Genomic DNA, 15,739 nt, shown 5'->3' on the forward strand with positions numbered 1-15,739 from the left:
CAGCCAAAGGCATCTTGGACTTGGCCTTTCCCCTCACTCAGCAATCAGGCCTCTCCCTGCCCCACCCCACCCCCACAAGACAGCAGTTGGTAGCCTCTTTGAACTTGAATCTAGCGTTCTCAGATATGTTCTTATTTTGGTGTTAAATCTCTTCCCCTCAACAGTCCTGGCTTTGAAGGGCTAAATGCAGTGGCTTCATACAGACAAGAAGGACGCTGTTCTGCCCCCAGTGAACTCTTCGACACTTGGGGCGCCATCTATTGCTCTTTCACCCACGTTTATCTTGTGTTTGCTCCCTGCAGGCTGACTTCAATATCATGAATATTAGTGAAATGATTGATCATTGGTTAAATCAATTTGACTTGTAGGTTCGTACTCTGTAGACATGGAGCCCTCTTTGTGTTTGTTTTTATGTAGTTAAATTGATGGTGCCAATTTTAGCTCTCCTCTTTTCCCTCAGCAGAGGATCCAGTCACTTCTTTCTTGTGCCTTTGTCATTTGGTCTAGGCCCATAGATGATGCACCCAGTGCCCAGCCCCGGACCCATGGGGTGTAGGCAGTCGAGGACAAAGGGAATTCTAGAAGCTCCAGGACCTCTGCCCTGTCCTGGGCCTTTAGGAACCAGTGGGAAGCAAGAAACAGAAGAATGTTCCAGTGGGGTGGGAAGAGCCTTTCCCACTTAATACAAATAATACCTTAAATTTCATAACTTTTCAAGTATGTATTTGCAAAAAGCCTGTTTTCATATTCAAGGGCAGCCCCTATCAACCTGGATCTTTGGTGAGTGATGAAATTGAAAGGGTCTCACCTCTCAGTGCCCCTGCAAGTAGAGTGACCACCTAATGTCATTCCTGGCTTCAAACTCCCCGGCAGCTTCCCATCTTCTTTAGAGGGAAATCCGAAGTCCCGCACAAGCTCCCCTTCCTCCAGCGTCAGTCTGCCTCAGGGCCTGTGGTCTTCAGCCACATGTGCCTGAGGCTTCTGCATTCTCTCCAGCCGCTGCCTGGGAAACTTCCCCTTCTTGGGGAAAGTGTGTGTATATCTCTATACACACACACGCTATATACACATGCATCCTACTTGTTCTGTTTCTCTGGACAACCCCAAAATAATACATTTACAGGATTTTATAAGATTCATTATTACTAATAATTGCTGCTGTTTACCGAGTGCTTACAGCGTGCCACCCACCTTGCTAAGGGGTTAGCATACATCATCTCATTTATCCTCACCATGACCTTATGAACTGGTACGATTATTCCCTGTGTTCAGTGAGAAAACAGACACTTAGATTGAAATCACTCACCTTTGGTAAAGGGTGGAACCACAATTTGAATTTTAGCCACCACCCACCCTCACTACCTCTCAGCTGAGTGTTAAGTAATGGATGTTCTCTTTGCCCAATAAATGGTCTTTTCCACCCCACCCCCAAATAACTGAAGCATGTTCATTCACTCAATTTGGGTATTTGATTTTTAATTGGAGTTTTGTTGTTGTTTTTTTCCATCATCTGATTCCATGTTGCCCGGGAGCTTTCAGGAGAGGGATTAGGGACAGGAGGGCGTGATTGCATTCATCAGACCACCTCACATAGCCTCCCCCCTTCCCCCACCCTGGCCCTAGTCTGCCTGCCCAGCAGAAACCCCTCAGCTTCCTGCTTCCGTATGCAAGGCCACAAGGCAGCCCTGCCACTCAGGCTGGGAGAGCTCCCTGGAAACGAAAGCCTCTTGGTCTCCTTGAGTGAGCAATGTCGTCTGTTGTTGCTGCAGAATGTCTAGGTCCCCCGGCTTCATGGGGGAGCAAACTGGTTTGATGGTGGAATCCGTGGAGGAGAGAGATGTGTGCGTGACCAGTTACCTTGACTTTGTACAGTTCCATTTCGAACCTGTCCACTCAAATCTCTTTCTCCTGATTAGCTCGTACACCAGAACAAGCCACCCAAATGGCCTGCTTCCAAAGAAGCAGAAGGTGAGGGAGAGCTGCAGTCTGCAGGTGCTATGGCTTGTGGGGCCACTGCCAGAGAAATGCTGCTCAATGGTCACCACAAGATTTGACCCCGTCTGCCCTGATGTCGCCGTGGGGCAGGGTACATGGCCTGCTTAGGGGAGCAAGAGCCCCTCAGTGAGAGGCCACAAGTCCTTCGTAATGGTCCTCCTGACAGGCCATGCTACTGGATGTTTCCCCAGAAAATTCCCTTTATCCATGAAGAATTTTTTTTTTAAGTTGGAAAGAGACCAAATGAAGGTTGTTTTGTTTTGTCTTTAATTTGAAAAGCCTTTTAGGGCAGGTAAATGTGTAATTTTCTTACATGCAAATTAGAATGCGTTGCACAAAAGCAGTTAGTTCCCTTTAGCACTTGGCTAAGAGCTTTGCTTCCATTGTCTCCTTTTACATTCCCATGACCCTGTGAAGCAGGTATTGCTTGACAGATGATGTCACAATGGCATGAGGGATGCAAGGACTTGCCCAGGGTCATGTGGATATAAGCAACATAATTGCTGCTCTAGACTTGCACTGGCAAAGGAGCCTCACCAAGGGTGATGTCTTGGCAAATATGGGGAGGGCTTCTGGCTCTGCTAACCATCAGCTTCTGCTGGGAAGTGTGCCTAAAGGAATGCTAAAAACAGGGGAACCTGTCTGCTTTCTTTACCTGAATTTATTCATTCACTCACTCATTCATTCAATAAGCACACACACTTATACTGTATGTCAGCATGTTCTAGATGCTAGAAAGAAGACAGTTCCTGTCTGACAAAACACTGAGTTGACACTGTCAAGAAGGTAAAAAATTATAAATGCCAAATTCAGCAAAACCCTCCCAGATGGATCTAACTTCTTCTTTGTCCTAAAAACTCATTGTACTGGTTTTTGCTTTAAAATGTCCTTATTCCTACAGCCTTCTGACTTTGACTGGCACCTGTTTATTTTGTTATTAATCCTTCCCATACCTTCTTAACCCATATAGACTGCGAACTTCCTGAGAGTAGAGGTTCTGTACTTACCAGCCACTCAATAAATATACTTTAATGTCATGCAAATCATTTCCAATACCTAATAATTTCCCTATGGAATCAAAATGTTCATACTTCAGCAAATCATCAATTTCATTTTTAAGCATTGAGTTACATGCTCTCAATTTTCTTATCACTTTTTTTCCTCCTAGTTCTAAATCCAGACTGTGAATCTATGTGTGTGGAGTGATAATATATGATACGGCTTTAAATTAAGCTCTTTAAGTCTCCTGTTCCTGCAAACCTAGGGAAATTAGAAATGTGTTCAGAGACATATTAGCTTTAAGAACTTGTTTCCAAATTCTATCTGTGTTCCTTCTCTCCACCCCCACCCCCACCCCCGCTTCTCTTGCAGTCTCTCAGTTCACAGTATGAGTTTTCCAAATTCATACAGTCCCTTCTGTACTCTGAAGGGACTATGAGGAAGATCATTGCCCCCTGCCTACTGTTCCTTAGGGTTCCCAGGCCCTTGCTATGTTCTAATTTAAACCCAAGACTTGTTAAAACTTCCTAAAGCTAGAAGTTTGGAGAAGGAGAAAGAGAAGCTGTAGGAACTAAACCAGCTGCCAGTCTGAGGATCATAGTACAGAACCAATATGGGGCCAGACATTGGTTCATCTGAGCTTCATCCCACACCTTGACGCCCCAGGGATGCTTAACTGAGTAAAAACTCTGGTTATTTTATTGTGATATGCGAAGTATATGTACACATACATACGTATGAAGAGGTAGGGGTGAAATTGTAGGTGAAAAAGCTCCCTTCCTCCTTGGGCTGCGGGAGCCATGCCAATCTTGGCTGCCCTCCAGCCTGGTATAACCTTGGAGCTGTACCTGCAGGGCAGGGGTGGAGCCTTGTGTTTTCCTAAGCAGTGCCTGCACCTTGCCAGGAGGCCCAGCACCTCACTGGCGTCACAGGTGGTTCTGAAGGGCCTCTCCTGAACTTGAGTCCTAGTCAAGGTTGGTCTGGCCCCATAAGGAGACCCAGGAGCAATTCCTTGGAGGGAACCTCTGGAGGTGGATATGGGGGTGGGGAGGCCTTTACTCCTTTCCTGATGGCTCTGAGGAGAGGTATAACTGCTCCACCACCCTACCACCTAATTACACTGCTCTAATTTTGAGGCAGTCCTCTCTCAAGAAGAGACAGCACTCCCCCACCTTGGGCTGGCACAATAGGTGGATCACCTGTACCAAAATCTCTCTCCACCTGTCCCGTTTCCTGGTCTAAAATTCATACCCCAATATGCTTTCCAGTAGGTCCAGGAAACCCCGGTGAGGAGGAACAAGTGTCCTTTATGAGTGTAAGATGTAAGCCTGTAAGACTGTCTCATGTGTGGATGCCACCTGGACCACGACAGCAGAACTTTGAGAAACAGAATGGGACTCAGCAGGGGTAAGTCTGAATGAATGCACAGCGGGGTTAGAAAAATCTCCAGCATGAGGTGCTCACTGGACATTGAGGCAGGTCAAAGTAGGGGAGGACAAAGGTTGTGAGGCAGGAACTGGCAGGGCATGTCGCCCAGGGCAGCAGGGCCTACAGGCTCTGGCTGAACTGGGGGTTTGTGTCCCACATAAAGAGGCAGAATCGCTGACCCCCTCCCAGTCCACTGTTGCTGCAAGGGAATGTGGGACCCACCTGCCAGGTGTTTGTTTTCTGTTTTTTCTATTCCTTTTTTTTTTTTTTTTTCAGGAGAAGGGAGAAACCAATCAGTTTTTTTTTACATGTTGGCAACTAATGTAATTATCTTAAACACTGTGTGGGCCTACATCGTACAAGTAAGTGAAACATCTGTGGTCCCGTTGGCTACTACCATGTTTCCCTGAAAATAAGACCTAGCTGGACCATTAGGTCTAATGCATCTTTTGCAGTAAAAATTAATATAAGACCCGGTATTATATTATATTATATTATATTATATTATATTATATTATATTATATTATATTATACCCGATCTTATACTATATTAAAATAAGACCGGGTCTTATATTAATTTTTGCTCCAAAAGATACATTAGAACTGATGGTCCGGCTAGGTCTTATTTTTGGGGAAACACGGTGGGGAATAGTGAAATAAGAGTCTACCCAAGGCCATATGAGCTTCCAGGGACAGCTAAAACACTACCTTTCCCAGCTCTAATGCATAACGTAAAATTATTTAACCAGCAAGAGGCCCTGCTTAACAATCAATCAAACCTGTTTAAGCCAAGAGGCAAGTACAATATTATCAGCCTCTTTATATCTCAGCTCCATCCATATCTTGACCCTGAAAATAGTTCAATCCAGTGTTTTCTCTTTTTCCTCTTCTTTCAGCTCAAAAACCCGAGAACACAAAGCTTTCCCAGGAAAGTTTTTCTGGAAAGGTAACACTTAATTCTAGAAGAGACCTTTGCCTCCATGTTACTAGTCAGGAATGTTCCAGGTGGATCCCCAAGCCAACCATGTTTTGAACTTGTACAAAAGCCCTGAATGACCTTGGGCAAAGTACTTAGCCTATCTGATTTCCTTCTTTTGCTCACTAAGGAAAACTGTCATAGTGGGAAAAAAGCACAAAACCAAGAGTGTCTGATCATTCATCTAGACACGACGTGCCTGTTTCCTCCTATAAAAAAATGAGTGGAACAGGTGTAAGGCCCTTGGGGGTGGAGGGTCTCTAACAGGCTCTGTTCAGAGCATTCTCCTGTGTGAAACCCAGGAATGCCCCCCACCCCCCAGCAAAAGTGTGAAACGGCGGATGTTTGAATTCTCTGAGCTTCATCCCACACCTTGATGCCCCAGGGATACTTAACTGAGTAAAAACCTTGGTTATTTTATTGTGATATGCAAAGTATATGTACACATACATACGTATGAAGAGAATACTACATACATATGAATATCACTTGTACCCAAAACTACATAATGGATTTATGCCCTGCCCCCACCCCCCCACCCTTAAAGGTTCAGTATGTACTAACCACTGATTTTAGAGATCACATCCAGCACTTTCATGCTGAATGCCATGAAGTGTTTAGTGTTTGGAACTATCTGCTCACCCTGACTTGGAAGCAAGTTTATTTATTCAGCATAAAAGGAAGTATTTGAATTCACAGAGTGTGATTCTCTGCAACTGTTAAAAGCAGCAAGACTGGACAGACAACTTTTAGGACAATAGAACATATTTCTCTGCTCTGAATGCCACCTTGCTATTGAAAGGGACCAAAGTTTTGTCACCCTAAGGCTGCCTTTTGGGATATTGATTTTAAGCTGTTCATTAAGAAACAAAAGACTCAGAAAGAATCTCTAGCCCTCCCCGCTTCATGCCCAAGAAATTCAGATGGAAAATCCCACTTTGAGAAGGGAATCTTAGGATGCTGCCTTAGCCTAATTTGAATTAAGTGTTGTAAAAAGGAGGACTTGAGCCTGTTAGCTAGATACCCCACGGCTTCTGAGTTGCCAGCAAGAATTTACCTACCATGTGCGTTCCACTCTTCCTCAACTACTTATAAATCGCCCATGAGAACTAAATGGGTTAAGTGAGAACTCCTGAACTCTAAGACCCCGTTGGCCCCCTTTTTTCCTTTATCCAATATGTCATATAAAGCCAATGTTGGAATTTTCATGCTTATGTGAATTTCCCATGTGCATGTATTACATTTTTTTATTTTCTTCTGTCAATCCGTCTCTGTTAATTCGGTTATTAGCCCAACTAGAAGAACTTAGAAGGTGGGAGGAAAAGTATTAATTTTCTTTTTAGCCCCCACACTATCTTAACTAGAACATTATAGGACATCAGCATTAAAAACGACATGAATTTTAGTTAATATTGATAATATATTTGGATGATAAAAATTAGCCTTTTTTTCTAACATTCCTTTCTATTGCCTTCTTCATTCAGTTATATGATTTTGAACCATTCTTTCTGAAACTAAAAATGCCAGTAATGCTTTTATGAATATCACAATTGCTTAGGTGAAGAGAAAAACTTTCCCCATCCAATTCTTATTTCTTTGCCTAGCTTTTTTTAGACCTAGCTGGCCTTTTCTAATGACAGGTTTGCGCACACACACACACACACACACACAGAAATTAGAGCAAGAACAAAATAGAACTATAAGCTGCGATAGGGCGCAGTGCATGGTTTCTATTCCTTTCTTTCTACCCCTCAATATTTTAGCATGGTATCTCCCTAAAGGAGGTGTTAGAGAAATGGTTGAATCTGCGGAAGAACTGAACAGAGAGAAATCCAGCAACTGCTTTAGTACTTGATGATTGAAAACTAGAATCAAACCAGAGGCAGGCTAAACGGCTGTCTGCAAGGTGAACCCCCAGTTAGGTACTCCAGCTCTGAGTCAAGTCCTTCCTGCCTCTCACCCCAGTTTCAGTTGTTGTTTTGGAGCTCCTTTCACGGTTACTCTTTTCAGGGCACAGTTTCACCAAGAACCCCAACTCGTCTTCCTCTCTCTAAGTGACTATTCAGCTAGGAAGCTGAATGATTCTCTTAAAGCCCCTTCTGGCTTCTTCTTTTCTTCCAAGCAGCTAGTCATTGATCCCATCCCTCAGATTCTCCCCTAATACCTACAGTCTTGTACTAGTCACTTAGAAGCTGCACATGGAGGAAGGACATGGCAGAGGGAATTCCTTTCAAGCTCTCATCTTACAAGCCAGTGAGTGGAAACCAGCATCACACTGCCCCAGACAGTGTTTTGTTGATGCGACACTCAGCTCAATGCCTCCCATGACCCCTACGGTTTTTCTTTTCCTATTCTTAGGTATAACCCATCGTTCTTCTACCTTTATTTATGCAGCTTGGTTTTTCTTGATCCTTCTTTTTGCCCTGGTGCCTAGACAGTGGAGCCATTAGTTACATGTTGATGTAACTTTTGCTCTCATGTTGTCGTTCCTAGAGCTGGACCCATGCTGTATAACCTGCTGTTACCACAGGGTTTTTCTCTAGCTGGATGCATTCTTACCACGTGATCCTGTCCGCAATGGGTAGTTCTCGAAAAGACAAATCCATAATTTTGTTTTGTTTCATGAGACTATTTCTGGAGGTTGAACTAGTTGACTGGTTAGTGTGAATGAGCTTGCACTGAAAGCACATAAGTGACTTTCCAAGAGTTTCCACAGGTTGTTTTTTTTTTGCCTTTTTGGAGATGTCACAGTTGCCTTTCTCTTTCTGAATTCCATGCTAATGTTACATATATATGTAATATTATATATGTCATATATATATATATATATATATATATATATATATATATATATATATGATTCTGCTGTGCTGGGGCTCTGTTCTTTTCTGTGCGGGAGATATTGCAATGCAGGTACCTATTAATTTACATATAGGCCATCTGCCAAGGTTTAGTTCTCTGCTGCAACCGGATGCTGTTTGAATGTATGGCCATCCATCAAATATGGGATTTTACTGAACTTCTCCCTCACAACAAGGCTTGTTGGCATGAAAGACCCAGGAAGAGGTAAGAAATTGATTTCAAGACCCCAGTTTGAGGCAGGCAAGTGATAGAGGATGCACCAAGAAATTAATTTTGGAGAGAATTGAGATCGAAGTTAATCCTTCATTGACATGACAACTATTCTTTGGGTTCCTGCTCTATGCAAGGTACTGTGTGCACACGCAATGACTAAAGTTGGAGACTTGTTAAACCGTAACAATAGATGATGTATTAAGAGCTCCATGTCAGAGACTGAAAAACCTTTTGAGAAAGAAATGAAAATTACCTGGAAATAGTAATTTTACATATCAACTTTTCTCTTTCGTTTTTTAAAAAAGTTTAGAAATAGGATTCTTTCATCGGCGGCATCCCTGGAGCCTAATAGAGGCATCATAGGAGACTAATCAATGTTCTCTTGACGGGGAGGAGAAGGAAAGTGTGCCCATGGCCATTGGATCCTGGGGATTTTTTAAAAGGGACTGAGCAAGTTTATCAAGGGGAGTCAGCAGGAGTAGAAATCCAAAACCTGATTTTTGAGGCTGAGTACTATGAAAATGACCAAGATCTTGCCACAGAGTGAATACCTAGTGTTAGCTGAATTCTATTGAAATTTGTATTATCATGGAGAAGCACTGACTTAAGTAGATGAACTAGAAAAAAACTCTAATAATGCTAAAATAGAATGAAGAATGATCAAGTCACTTAAGATTTAAAGTGTTATTTGTACATTTGTTTACAGACAAATTAGTGTAAAAATCAGAAGTAAAATAAAATGAGCTAGGATTGTCTGGTCCATGGGACATTTAGAATTCTAGGTATGTCCTAAAAATGAATTTCATGTGAATTGGGCCAGATTTTCAAAATTTTGATCAAAAGTTTTATGGCTTATTGAAAAGGACTTCCCACGAATTGACCAAATCCTTTCTATAGCATTTCCAGCTAAACGTTTTCTTTCTTTTTTAAAAAGCACCTCATCCAATTTCAACACAACAGTATTTTAAGGATCAAATTTATACTAATGAACAGATTTTCTGAGGAGATATAAACTCCAGACATTCAGGAGAGCTTAATTCACCACATGTTAAAGGACACTTAAAGTTAACATTATAGTTTTAAAAGATAAATTCCTAACTCTGTTCCATTTTGTTTAATTTTACCTCCTGGAATGTCTTCGATTCTTTCAAGAGATTGTAGAATTCACTCTCAAAGTGAAAACAATTGAAATTCATTTAAAAATAATTTAAATAAACACTACTAAACAACATGTAGCCCTTGGAAGGGGCAGGTGGGCTGAGGGTTTTGTGAACTCTAACAATAAACATTAAGTGTTTCAAAGGACAGAACATTAAGCAGCATTTTTCTGGTGACTGTCAAGCCTCCCCTCCCCCACTCACTTTGTGGCTGATCAGAGGGAGGTTCCCGTCTTACCCTTGAACAACGCCATCCTTTCTCTGCATGCGTGGTCGTTGTTCAGTCAGTTCTCACAAAAATATAGAACATGTGATGTGGTAAGATGACAACTCTGACACTCCAACATGCTTACAATACAGGAACTTTAGGAAAATGAAAAGAAGCTGCTATGGACTGAATAACGTGTGTCTCCCCCTACCCCCAGCCCCCACACATACCTCACATTTATATGTTGAAACCCCAGATCCTCAGTTTGATGATATTTGGAGGTGGGCCTTTGGGGAATTAGAATTAAATTAGGTCCCGAGAATAGGGCTCTTGTGATGGGATTAATGTCTTTATTAAAGGAAAGATGCAGGAAATCTCTCTGTGTGTCCCTCTCCCTGCATGCCTGCATCACGTGAGGACCTACCTAATGAGAAGATGGCCGTCTGCAAACCAGGAAGAGGACCCTCATCAGGAACCCAATCAGCTGGAACTCTGATCTCGGACTTCTCAGCCTCCAGAACTGTGAGAAACAAATGTCTGTTGATTTAAGCTGCTCGGTCTATGGTATTTGTTGTAGCAGCCAGAGCTGAGAGAGAAGCCCTCACAAACAAGTTGATTTTACTGACCTGGCTTAGAAACTGTACAGAGCAAATAATAATCTTTATATGTAGTAGGCAGACCCTATTTGTTGATGTCATCACTTGCCCAGACCCAAATAGATCTCTACTATAGTCTCAAATCTTTATTGAACACCTACTGTATGTTGGACAATGGTCAAATTCCAACTCCATGAAAGCTCTCCATTTTTAGACTCTCAAAGTGTCTAGGAGGAAAATCCTAGCATGGAATTGTACACATGGAAGATCAGCAGGCGTTTAACAGTGATAACTTCCCACACTGCTGTCTTGGACCGTCTGGGGTTACTTCTTGTGTTTACTATTTGGGAAGTAAAGGAGAAATCTAAGTACTCCAAATGCTAACTCTTTTTTTTTTTTTTTTAATCAATAGGACAACATATATAGCAATTAAATTACTCAAAGATGGGTACCAATAAAGGTATTTGATACACAAATTGAGTGGAGGAAATAATCAAGTTCAATTGCACAAAGGGAAAAACCAACACAGGCATAGCCATTGGAACAGTCCATGTAAGAGCTTGAACCAAAGCGACAGTGGTGATGAGGAGAGTGTACAAAATAATATACCGTAATGGAACCACCTCCGATGGAGTTGAAGCTGCCATCCCAGAGAAATTGTCTTGCACATCTTACTCCTCAACCTTTGGAATGTTAAAACTGGGCAAAATAACCTTTGGACTGTGTCTAAAGCAGCGTTGTATTCCAAACAACTGTTTGCAGAGCTATCAGGTAAGCAGATGTTCTGACAAACTGACTGAAAATTAAAGACATTCTTTAGAATTAGCATCACTATATTAGCTTATTAACACCTATAGAAATTCCCTCTACTCTTGTTGTTCCCCTTCCCTTTCCTGTAAATACCCCTTGCCTTCACCTCCTACTCAGAACACCAGTCTCTACCTGAATCAGTGCTTCCCAAATAGCTATTGTTTTGGATCTCAAACACTTGTTGCTTCTCACTTTGGCCTTTTATTTTTAGATTAACAGGAGCAAAGAAGAAAGACGAGACATTAAAAAACCAGAGAGCTAGTCACAAAGACCCACTGAATCTTAGTGACCGCTTAAATGCTAACGAATGATCCTAGAGGAATCCCAAAACACTGAGGTTTTGAATCTAAGTGACTGAAAATATTTGTATTAACAGGTATGGCAATCAGAGGAAAGAACCATTGGTAGATGGGGCTTGAGGTGGAATTGGATGATTCTGACTTTATCTGTTGAGTCTGAGGTGACAGGTGTGTTTATAGTATGACAAAAGGCAGGCATTGGTGATAACCTGCCTTCCTTGCTGCGGTGTTCCTTGGTTCACTATTGGCTTTTACACTGGGACTCTGGCTGACCAAATCCAGATGTGAAGTTAACTCTTAACAAGCTGAGTAACTGAACTTGAGCAGCTGGTTAGCTACAAAAAAAAAAAAAAAAAAAAAAAAAAGGAAAGGCTTTAAAATGAAGGGAGTCCCCACCAAAATGTCTAAGCAGTACTTTGTGAAAGTGTGGCCATTTCTGCTTAGAGAATACACCAGTCCTATGTCAACCATCCACCCATTCATGAAGTGAAGCCCTAGAAGGACCAGGAGTCACTAACAAATCCACAAACGGAAAAGTCTGTCCTCAGTAAGTGGGTCCCAGCAACCCCTTAGGGAGTAGCTGAGTTCTGGGGTAGAAGCCACAACCCTTTCATCAAATAATAAGCACCTTCCTAGAAAGATATGTATGTTTGCATATCCAAATTGCCACCATCATTTGTTCATTTCAATGAGGCTTTGTTTTGAAATAATATAGATTTGCCTTAATCAAGAAAATTGAATGAACTTGAACTTTAAGAACCAGACACCAACAAACTAAGACATTATTTTGACCGTATTAACAGAATATATGTTTCTTTTTTAAAATTATTTGAAAAGCATTCTGAATATAAAGATATAGAGATGCAACAATGCTACATTTGCTTCAGTTTTTTAAAAGAAAATTAAATGTTACAGACATATTTGCTGTTCCTGGTCTACCTTTTCAGCTTCCATTCCTTTCCCTAATTTCTCAGAGGTTATCGCTATTCTGAAATTGGCATTTTTTCCTATGCATGTTTTTTTAATACTTTTACTGCATGCATATGTCCCAATATATCATGTAATATTATTCTGTATATTTGTAATCACACATAAATGATGTCACATCGTACTTATCATTTTCTATCTTACTACTGTATATCACAATGTATTTATCCATTCTGCCACTAAAAGACCATTAAGTTGTTTCCAGTTTTGCCCTGAAAGGAACATCCTTGTACGTGTTTTCCTGCAGGTGGGAGCTTTTCTAGAGAATATTAGTAGATGTGGCATTGCTGGACTTCAGGAAATGTACATCTTTACGTTAACTAGAGATGGGCAACTTATTCATTAAAATGATTGCTCAAAGTACACCCTTCCCAGCCCTGGATAAGAGCTTCTGACTCCTGACACTTGTTAAACATTTAAATTTTTGTCAACAGAATAGGATGTTTTAATTTTCATCCCCTGATAAATAGTGAAGCTTCTTTCAGAATATCCAAACTCTCCTAAGTCAGCTAGAAGTTTGTTTGCCTCTCATCAACTAAGTAAGACAGAGTGTTCCAGATGGGGAATATAAGAGTCAGGCAGAGGAAACTAAACTAGGACTAAGAGCTCCTGCCAAAGATTGATCAATCCAAGATTAAGATAAGGCATACTTGAAGTTAAAGTCAATGGGAAAGCATGAATGATTTAAAAAAATTGATTCAGAACAACCTCGTGGTAGAGCCCTTTGCTCAGCACCTTTCAGATCTTATCACAGTAACACATATAAGACCAACAAGGAACCAGTAAGGAAGCCAACAAGGAATTACCAGTAAAACTATAATCAGAGCCTATACACAAACTGGACCCAAGTCCCTCATTCTTTGCGATGGCAAATAGATGATGATAACTTGGGGGGCATTTGCAGCAGGTCCTTTACCAGGCACCTGGGAAAGGGGAACAGGTATTTAGCAGAAAGTGAACATGTTGAAATTTGTAGTTCAGTTTATTAGTCTAAACAACAGGAGGTTGGCTTCTGTTCTGGGGAAAAGGTTTGGACTCAGATAAACCCAGCACTGCCATTTATTACCTGTAAGACTCTGAGTCTGTTTCTTCACCATTAAATAAGAATAATGATATCTTCTTCATAGAGTTGTTACAAGATTGAAAGCAATAACTATTCTACTATAGTGTCTGGTACATATAACTATTTAGTCCATTCATGATTGTAACAAAATAATTGAGCAGCTACTATATTCCAGGCATTGCTGCAAGTCCTGGGCACACAGCAGTGAAGAATTAGACCAAGTCCATGCTGTGAGGATGTCAGGTGATAATTGCCATTGAGAAAACACAGGGTAAAGGGGGTAAACAGTGAAGGGGGCCACCTAGATTCAATGCTGCTTTTCCTGGGCTCATTTCTGGGCAACTCTGGGGAGTCATTGGAGTTCTAACTTTCTTAAATTGTGAAATGGGAAAAACAACAGAATTGTGCATGGTTTTACTTATTTGTGTGCTAAAATGAAAGTTTAGACAGTCTTTCCAAACTTTGATTTGTTTAGAACTTTAAAGCAGAGAAAAAGTCAAGGTTGCTGGAAGGCTTGCCGATTTAACATTGACAAAATATTTGAAAGTTGTCCAAAATTATGGGCTTTAGTGAAGTGAAAAAGGACTTCATTGGGGGAAAAAATACGTATATGTGAACAGAAATATGTGCAGTAGAAAAAGCAATGGGCAAAGAATCTCGGGAGGCCTGGAAGATAGTTTAGGCTCTATTCTTCCGTAGCCATGGAAATCATGCAACCTCTCTGTGCCTGTTTCCTTGTCTATAAAATGATGCTAGGGGGCTTTCAGTTCTAGTTATTCTCTCCCTGGACACTACGACTCCCACTTTTGTTTCTGAGAACAGAAGCACTGCATTTATTTCTGTTCTGATTCCTTTTTTTAAAAAAAATGTGATGGTGGACTGTAACCATTTCCTTTTCAGACATAGAAGTCTCCTTTGCAATAAAGTGTAGTTCCTGCTCCTGTTCAGTGTCTCTCTTTTTCTGAGACAGGGAAAGAGAAAATCTTGACACCCCAAGGGCTCCCAGGACTTGGGAAAAGCCTTGAATCATTTCTTTCTTGTCATTTCTTCATGTCTCACTTCTGGTGATGCACATTGGTCACGTATTCTGGTAAGTATGTTAAAATGATCAATAACATGATAGTTTTGGGAACTCACCAAATTTTTAAAGGTGAATGGAAGGTTAAAGTTTCATGCCAAGATTTTACTCAAGCATACTTTTTTTTTTTAAATCTTGTTCGAACCTCTTGATATAAATAATCTGTTATTATTATAAAAACAAAGTTGCATTTTTTTTCCAAACACTTTCATGCTCATTTCAATTTATCAAAAGGAGAGAGCTGGGCCTTAGAAAACAATCATTTTTTTAAAACAATATTTCTTTTAAAATTGTTTTACCATATCTAGTAGTTTCCCAGTGTCATCTTTTATTTTACATTAAAGTAAAAAAAAACAAACTTTTTTGCTTTATGAAAAATACATTTTTCACTAGATGGCCTCAGTTTTTGTTTTTAATATCCTTGCAAGCATAGTCAGATGGCAAAATAAGCTGGCACATTGCCTTGTACTTATTTGAGTCACTCTCCAATGTCAAACCTTAAGAAAAAATAGCCCAGAATTCTGCAGACAAGTTTCTTTTCTGAGATTCTGAGAAGTGATCTGTGAATAGTACTGTTACCCAGTGACTACAGACTGAAATCCCAAAGATTAATTTCAGCACTTGCAAGAAAGCAGGAGCATTTGCTTTTACAATTTCTTAGTGTTAGGTTCTCCATAGAAACATAATGATGACAAAACCTTGAAATCTCCCCAGAGCCTTCAGAGAAGGGCTAACCAGCTAGAACACGAACCTAGAACTACTCTTTTGCAGATCACCTGCTTATGCTTTAACCTTCACTTTCTGCCATTAACGGGTATTTATTTACTTATTACAATCTGTGATATCTATGCAAGTGTTGATGGCATCAACTTGTTTGTATTAAAACGCCTTTTTATCACTCTTACTGATGTCAGTGCCATTGAAATTCTACTTCTCTCTTCTATCTCTGTCACAGTCCCTTCCACCACGTGTCAACACCACCAAGTGTTTCACTCTAATCCATCCTATAACCTGCTGCAAGATGTACTTTCCCTAAACTCTCTTGTATCATGCAGCGTCCACGCCCC

General features: G+C 40.9%; 1 long non-coding RNA gene across 1 annotated transcript; it reads left to right on the top strand.

Annotated features, from left to right (window-relative positions):
- The first annotated feature begins 3,867 nt into the window (after positions 1–3,867).
- On the top strand, positions 3,868–12,982 carry LOC148758486 (uncharacterized). Its single transcript, XR_016020641.1, has 6 exons — positions 3,868–3,968; positions 4,263–4,401; positions 8,335–8,465; positions 10,199–10,361; positions 10,848–11,206; positions 11,457–12,982. It is a non-coding gene; the product is annotated as an uncharacterized LOC148758486 (long non-coding RNA).
- Positions 12,983–15,739: the final 2,757 nt, after the last annotated feature.

This window comes from Rhinolophus sinicus, chromosome 3 (assembly GCF_057876585.1).
Source record: "Rhinolophus sinicus isolate RSI-liver-muscle chromosome 3, RSI-T2T, whole genome shotgun sequence".
NCBI lineage: Eukaryota > Metazoa > Chordata > Mammalia > Chiroptera > Rhinolophidae > Rhinolophus > Rhinolophus sinicus.